Source organism: Ictidomys tridecemlineatus, chromosome Y (assembly GCF_052094955.1).
Source record: "Ictidomys tridecemlineatus isolate mIctTri1 chromosome Y, mIctTri1.hap1, whole genome shotgun sequence".
In the NCBI taxonomy this organism is placed as follows: domain Eukaryota; kingdom Metazoa; phylum Chordata; class Mammalia; order Rodentia; family Sciuridae; genus Ictidomys; species Ictidomys tridecemlineatus.
Window position 1 is genome coordinate 6180759 of NC_135494.1, and position 6771 is coordinate 6187529.

General features: G+C 31.7%; 1 pseudogene; it reads right to left on the bottom strand.

The window, feature by feature from the left end:
- Positions 1 to 379: 379 nt before the first annotated feature.
- Positions 380 to 1419, bottom strand: LOC144371820 (ubiquitin-like-conjugating enzyme ATG3 pseudogene; annotated as a pseudogene).
- Positions 1420 to 6771: the final 5352 nt, after the last annotated feature.

Sequence of the window (6771 nt, forward strand, 5' to 3'; positions counted from 1 at the left end):
GCATCTGATTTATGTGTGTTGATTTTATATTATTACCTTGCTGAATTCATTTATTAATATGAGAAGTTTTCTGGTAGAATCTTTTGGATCTTCTAGATATGGAATCATATCATTAGTAAATAATGATAGTTTAATATCCTATTTTGCCACTTCTATTCAACATCATTCTTGAAACTCTAGCTAGAGCAATTAGATAGAAGGAGGAAATTAAAAGACTACAAATAGGTAAAGAAGAACTCAAACTATCACTACTTGATGATGACATGATTCTATATATGTATGTTCTTTTGTTTCCCTCTTTACACACATTTTTTTAAACAAGTAAGGCTGGTAGTGAAATATTTTTTATTTAATGCATAAACATATAAGTCCTTTTATTAGAGAAATTGTATATATTGGTTAATATGGCCAATGGTCACACCTATGTGTTAATTATTTAAAAATCAGAACCAATAATTAGGAATAGATTCTATGTTCTCTTCATTACATTGTGAAGTGTCTTATGCAGTCGTACTATATTGTTGGAATAAAAGATTGTATAAATTTCAAAAAATCAGAAAATACATATGAACAACAAGCTCTCCCCCCTCCTTCTGCAACAGTCTCAATGATTTTCTTCATCACTTCAGCATCCTTGCATGGGTAAACAGAACAAAAGGAGGTGGTGAGAGATGAGGGTGATTTTCAGTGGTCACTGTTTTCTTCACATGATCTTGACTGATGTCTTCATACAGGTGCTCAACTGTTAAAGGCTCCCATTGCTCATCGTGGCCAAACAACCATAATCATGGTGACTTGTAATATTTATCTTAAGTGATGTACAGGTCATAAGTTCTGGTTTGCAAAATAGCATCTTCACCTCCATTATTAGTTTTAGCTTTACAAGCTTCTACTATTTTCCCTTGTGTCTAGGGTAGCCTCATCTCTCCCTATTTTTCCCTATTCTTCCAAGTCTGCAGCTTCTCCTTCATCTTCCTCTTCTTCCTCTTCACAAAGCACTGAGCAATCTTGGAGTTTTATACTATTCTTGTTTTCCAATGTAATCTCCTTAACCGCTTCAGTTATTCCTGCAATACCTGTGTTATGATATGTATCTACCCATCCTCCGTTACCATCATCTTATTCAATGATAACTTCCAATTCATTAGAATATTCCATATGTTTGCAGCACTTATAGCATGACACATTTTTAGTTACCAAAAATTGTTTGCCTGTTTCAATTCTTCAATTCTTTCAATTCTTCCCCTGTAGCCCATTTTCATGTTGGACAGCGGTGGACTAAGTGATCTCTAGCTGCCACAAACTCTTCTGGGGTGATTACATATCTGTTTCCTTAAATTTTGATTCCTTGAGGACCAGGGTCAGGTACTCAGCCACTTCCAGTGTCTTTCCCTTCACCGTATTAATCACATTCTGCATCCTGAGGCGGAAACAGCAGCCCGCCCCGCGATGGGATGGGGAGGGCAGCCAGGATAGGGGCCAGGAAGTCAAAAGATGTCTCCAAAGTCTCCAACTCGCAAAGGCACCCAGATGGCAGCACCGGAAGGGACCGGCCAGGTCAGGACGGGCTATATATGTTCTTTTGATTTAGTTTTGGAGCTCACATTTGTCTAGAAATGCATGTATTTTTCAGGTTTTTTAACTTATTGGAGCATAAATTTTCAAAATATTCCCCAATTATGTGCTGTATTTCTGAGATATCTGTAGTGACTTTTCATTTTAATTTACCCCCCTCCCCCCTTTTTTTCTTAGTTTGGCCAAGGCCTTATCCATATTGCTATCTTTTTAAAGAACAAACTCTTTGTCTCATTGGTTTTTATATATATATTTTTTTAATTTTGAAGTTTATTGATCTGAACCCTGATGATACATATTTCCTTCCTTCTACTGGTTTTGGAATTAATTTGTTCTTTTTTTCCCCTAGGGCCTTGAGATGCATCATTAGGTTGTTTTATTTTTTTTCCTTGATTTTTTAATGTTAGTAACATATTGCTATAAAATTTACTCTTTAATCTGCCTTCATACTGTCCAAGTGGTTATGTTATGTTTTACACCTGTTCTCCTTGCTGTCTAAATTTTTAAGAATTTTTTCTTGATTTCTTCTATGACCCATTATTTAGTCAAAATATTTTTATTAAGCATCCATGTGCTTATATAGTTTCTGTAATGTATCTTGGTATTGATCTTTAATTTTATTCCATTATTATATAAAAAGATGCAAGAAATTATATCAATTTTTTTTATTTTCCAAGAACTGCTTTGTGGTCTAAAACAATCTATTTTGAAGAAAATTCCATGGGCCACTGCAAAAAAAGTGTTTTAAGCTGCTATTGGATGAAATATTTCCTAGAGATCTGTTGGGTCCATTTGATTTATAATATTTTTTAGGTTCAAAATATCTTTATTTCTTTTATGTATGAATAGCCTATGTAATTGTGAGGAAGTGTATTGAATAATCCAATATTATTGTATGGGGGGTCCGTCCATCTGGACTTTCAATTTGAATTGTCTCTTTCATGTGATTAGTTACACTCGTTTGGTATATCAATATTTATGATTATTATTATATATTCTTGTTTGATTTTCCCTTTACTAATTTGAAATTACCATCTTTGTCTCTTCTGCTTAGTTTTGGGTGAAATCTGTTTTGTTGGATATAATAATAATTAGTTCTTGTTTTCTATCTCCATTTCATGATTATTTTTTTCCATCTTTTTCGATTAGTCTGTAGTTTTCTTTGCTTATATTTCTTGGAAACAACATATAGTTGGATATTATTTTTTGATCCATTCTTTAATTGAAGAGTTCATAACATTTACCTTCAATGTTATATAGAGGGATGTTTATTGATTCCTGCTATTTTGGCGTATTTGTCATGCTTAATTTGGTCTTGTTTCTAATTTATTTAGCTATTCTTCAAATGTGATTTGTTCTTTTGTGAACTCTGGTCAACTCTTTAAAATTTTTTTCTGTGAATTTTTAAAAAAGTAAGTTCTGTACTATTCATTTAGTGGTCATGGTTTCTTTTAGTTTCTGACTATCTTTGAAGGCATTTATTTTTAATCTCAACTGTAAATGATAGGTTTGCTGGATATAGCAATCTTTGTTGAAGCATGTTGTCACAAGTCCTCCTGACTTGTGGAATTTGTGCTGAAATATTAGAAATTATTCTGATTAGCTTGCCTCTAAATGTGTCTTGATATTTTCTTTTGAAGCTTTTAAAATTCTATCTTTATTTTGAATGTTAGGCATTTTAATCATAATGTGTCAGGGAGAGTTTTTTTTTGGTCTTATCTACCTGTGTTTTAAATGTGTCCTGTTTCTAGATGTCCATGTCATTCTGACATTTGGGCAATTTTTAATATTAATTTCCTGAAGAATTTATGCAATCAACAAGTCTTTATATTACAGTCTTTCTCAATTCCATTTTTTTCTTTAATTTTGACACTTTATGTTGTCTAAGTTCTTGTATATTCTGATTATTGTCACTTTGTGTTTAATATGGTCTGAATTTTCAAGCCTGAACACTTTATCTTCCAGCTCTGAGATGTTATTTTTGGTATGATCTACTATATTACAGACTTTGAACTGAACATGGTGTTTAATTTATTCTGTCTTTCATTTTCAAGAGATCTGTTGTTTTTTTGCTATACTTCTATCTTCTTATTGAATTTTCTCATTTGTATTCTTTTAAAAAAATTTATTTGTTTTAATTATTTGTACATTTCAGTAGAATGAATTTATGTACTTTGATATCTCATTTATACATAGATGTAATTTCTCATTTGTATTCTGTACTGACTTTCTTATTTTTTTGTATTTCCTTTGAATTCATTGATCATTTTAATAATATTTTTAAATATCTTATCTTATATTTTGTCTACTTCAATACTTTAGGATCATTTGATAATGAATTATGACCTTTACAAAGTTTTGTGTTAGGTTGCTTTCCCCCCATATTTCTTGTATTCATATGTAGGATTCTTTGGATCTGGTGGAAGATATTTCTTTTCCTTTCTTATTTGTGTGCCTTTTAACAGCAAAATATTTACTTAGTACAGTGACCTAGAGTGATATGAATTGAGATACCCCTCATAGGTGTGTCCACAGACTTTGCATTATTTCTGTGTTTCTCTTCTAGCAATAGATGTATATAGATGAAACATGGAAGACAAAACCTAGCCATTTGTACTTGAGCCTGGTCATTAGTTTGGAGTTTTGTCTCTTGTATTCTTTGTATTAAAATATAGCTGAAGATTGAATGTCATTAATTCATAGAGCAAGGTGTGCTGTCTTTTGTTTGATTTTAGTTTATTAGCAGAATTTCTACCTTGTGAACTTGTAGTGTTTCTGTAGTTCAAGTACCTCACAGAATAAATGAAAACCAATAATAGTAAAAACCCAGCCAAACAATACATAGGTTTAAACTAAATTCTTGGTTTCTACTATGATATGTTCAATGTTAATTGTCAGAAAAAAAGAAAAAGAAAAAAGAATCAGAAATGGCAATGACAGCAATTGCTTTCATTAAAAATATGTAACCATATTTTTATATATGAGATATATCTGTCATAAAAACTTATCATCAATTATGACATCCACGGCAGTAATAATTGCAATACCATTAATTATGGGTCCAGGAGTTATATAATCCATACATGCTAAAAGATGGTAAATATAAAGTTAATGAGGAGAGAAGAAAATATACTAGAATTAGAAATGAGTTTATAATTTTAAAAAGTGAGTAGGGAGAATGCAGAGGAGACATACAATGTAATAGTTAAAAGAAAAGAGGAGAAAAAAAAGAAAAAGAAAAAGAGAAGAGAGTGAAATTGAAAAAAAGAATTTGTCAGTTAGCATAATAAAAGAGAAAGAGAAACATACAAATGAAAAAAATACAAAAAATACTAAATATGCTGCTAAAACCATATAAGCTCCAGAGGCAAGAGAAAAATTGATACATTTAAAAAGTGCTAAAAATTATATATATTCATAAACAAATCAACAGAGAAAAAAGCACAGAAAAAAATCAAAATGAAAAGAAAAAAATTAGTAAGAAGTTAATGAATCATTTTCACTGAGATTATCAAAATAATCAAATTATTTGGTCATTGTCTATGTTCACCTGTATTTCTTTTCATTTCTTCTTGCTCTATGTACTGAGTGCACAAGGGCAAGGGATGAGGGTTATTAAACTGCTTCTCTTTTTATGTTACTCACCAAGCTACAATTTAGAGTTCAAAAAAATCTCAGTTTCCATTCTCACCAGTATAAGATAATATGGTCAACTGGGAGTTTTGTCTGGTTAGACAAGATTGATGCATTCTCTGGATAGGACCACTGCAGAATTATATAAATGGAGTTCCAGCAGGTGGGTCTTAGTCTAATCAGATCTCAGGGACCTTGATGAGTGGTGACTGCTCTAGAAATATTAGATTAGATCAACAAATCCCTGTCTGGCTGTTGCCATTTTCTGCTGGGAGTTTGTATCTCAGGAGTCTTCTCAGGACTCTACTCAAAGGAAGAGTATCCAATTTTTCAACCCTTATGCTGCCCATGGACAGTCTTTTCAGGCTTCCCTAAATCTATTTTAGTGGTTCCCAGCTCATTTTAGCTGGTTTTGGAGAACCTTCATGTCTATGTTTTGCCTTGGGACAATAAAGGCATTGTCCCCAGCTGCAGATATAAACTATCAATAAACTATAAAATAGCTAGCTATTTTAATTAATTAATGAATTTAAACAAACAATGGGAAGATGTGAACACTGAAAACTATAAAACACCCCTAAGTTAAATTTTAAAAGATATAAACAAATGAAAATATATCCCATGTTTAGAAACAGAAAATTTTATATTTTAAATGCCCATATTGCTCAGTGATTTATAGATTCAAAACTATGTTTTTAAAAAATTTCATTGATATTTCTCACAAAATTTTTAAAAAAGTTTGATTCTTTTGGGTCAGGGATCTAGCTCAGTTGGTAGAGTGCTTTCCTAGCTTGCACAAGGGCCTAGGTTTAATCCCCAGCACCAATAAAAAGTAATGTTCTTAAAGAACCCACATATGCCATGGAAAGCTAACACAAGCTTGCATGAAAATATTAAAGATAGAGAAATCCTATTGTCTGACTTCAATATATATATAAAGCTCATGTAAATTAAATGCATGGTATGAGTCTAAAATCATATGCACAGACCAGTAGAAACTACAAAGAGCAAGTAGAGAAGTAAACATTTTTATATCACTTTATTTTTGAAAATGGAATACACAAGGAAAAAAGAAGAGTCTTTTAGTAAACTATTGATGAAAAAAATCTATATTCACATGCTCAATAATGAAATTAGACAATTTTATGCCACATTTAAAAATCAATGTAGCACCATTAAAAGATAGGAACAAGAGATGAAAATACTAGTTAATAACAAAATCATGTATTTTAGAGAAATTTTTATTTAATTAGTTATACAGTCAGAAGAAAAAGTCAATTCTTGATATGGGTCTAAACAATTAGCTTTTGACTATGACACCAAGTGATGGGCTTGAATTCAGGGTGCTTCATCACTGAACTATGTTCCAGTCATTTTTCTTTTTTTACTTTGAGATAGGATTTCACAAAATTGCTGGTGGTCCACAAAGTTGCTAAGGCTAGCCTTGAAATTGTAATTCTGACTCAAAACCCTGAGTCATTTGGATTATGGGCAAGTACCAGTAGGCCTGGTTTGCTCATAAATTGCCACAGTCACTAGTGGTTACTGTCTCCTTTTAAAGTA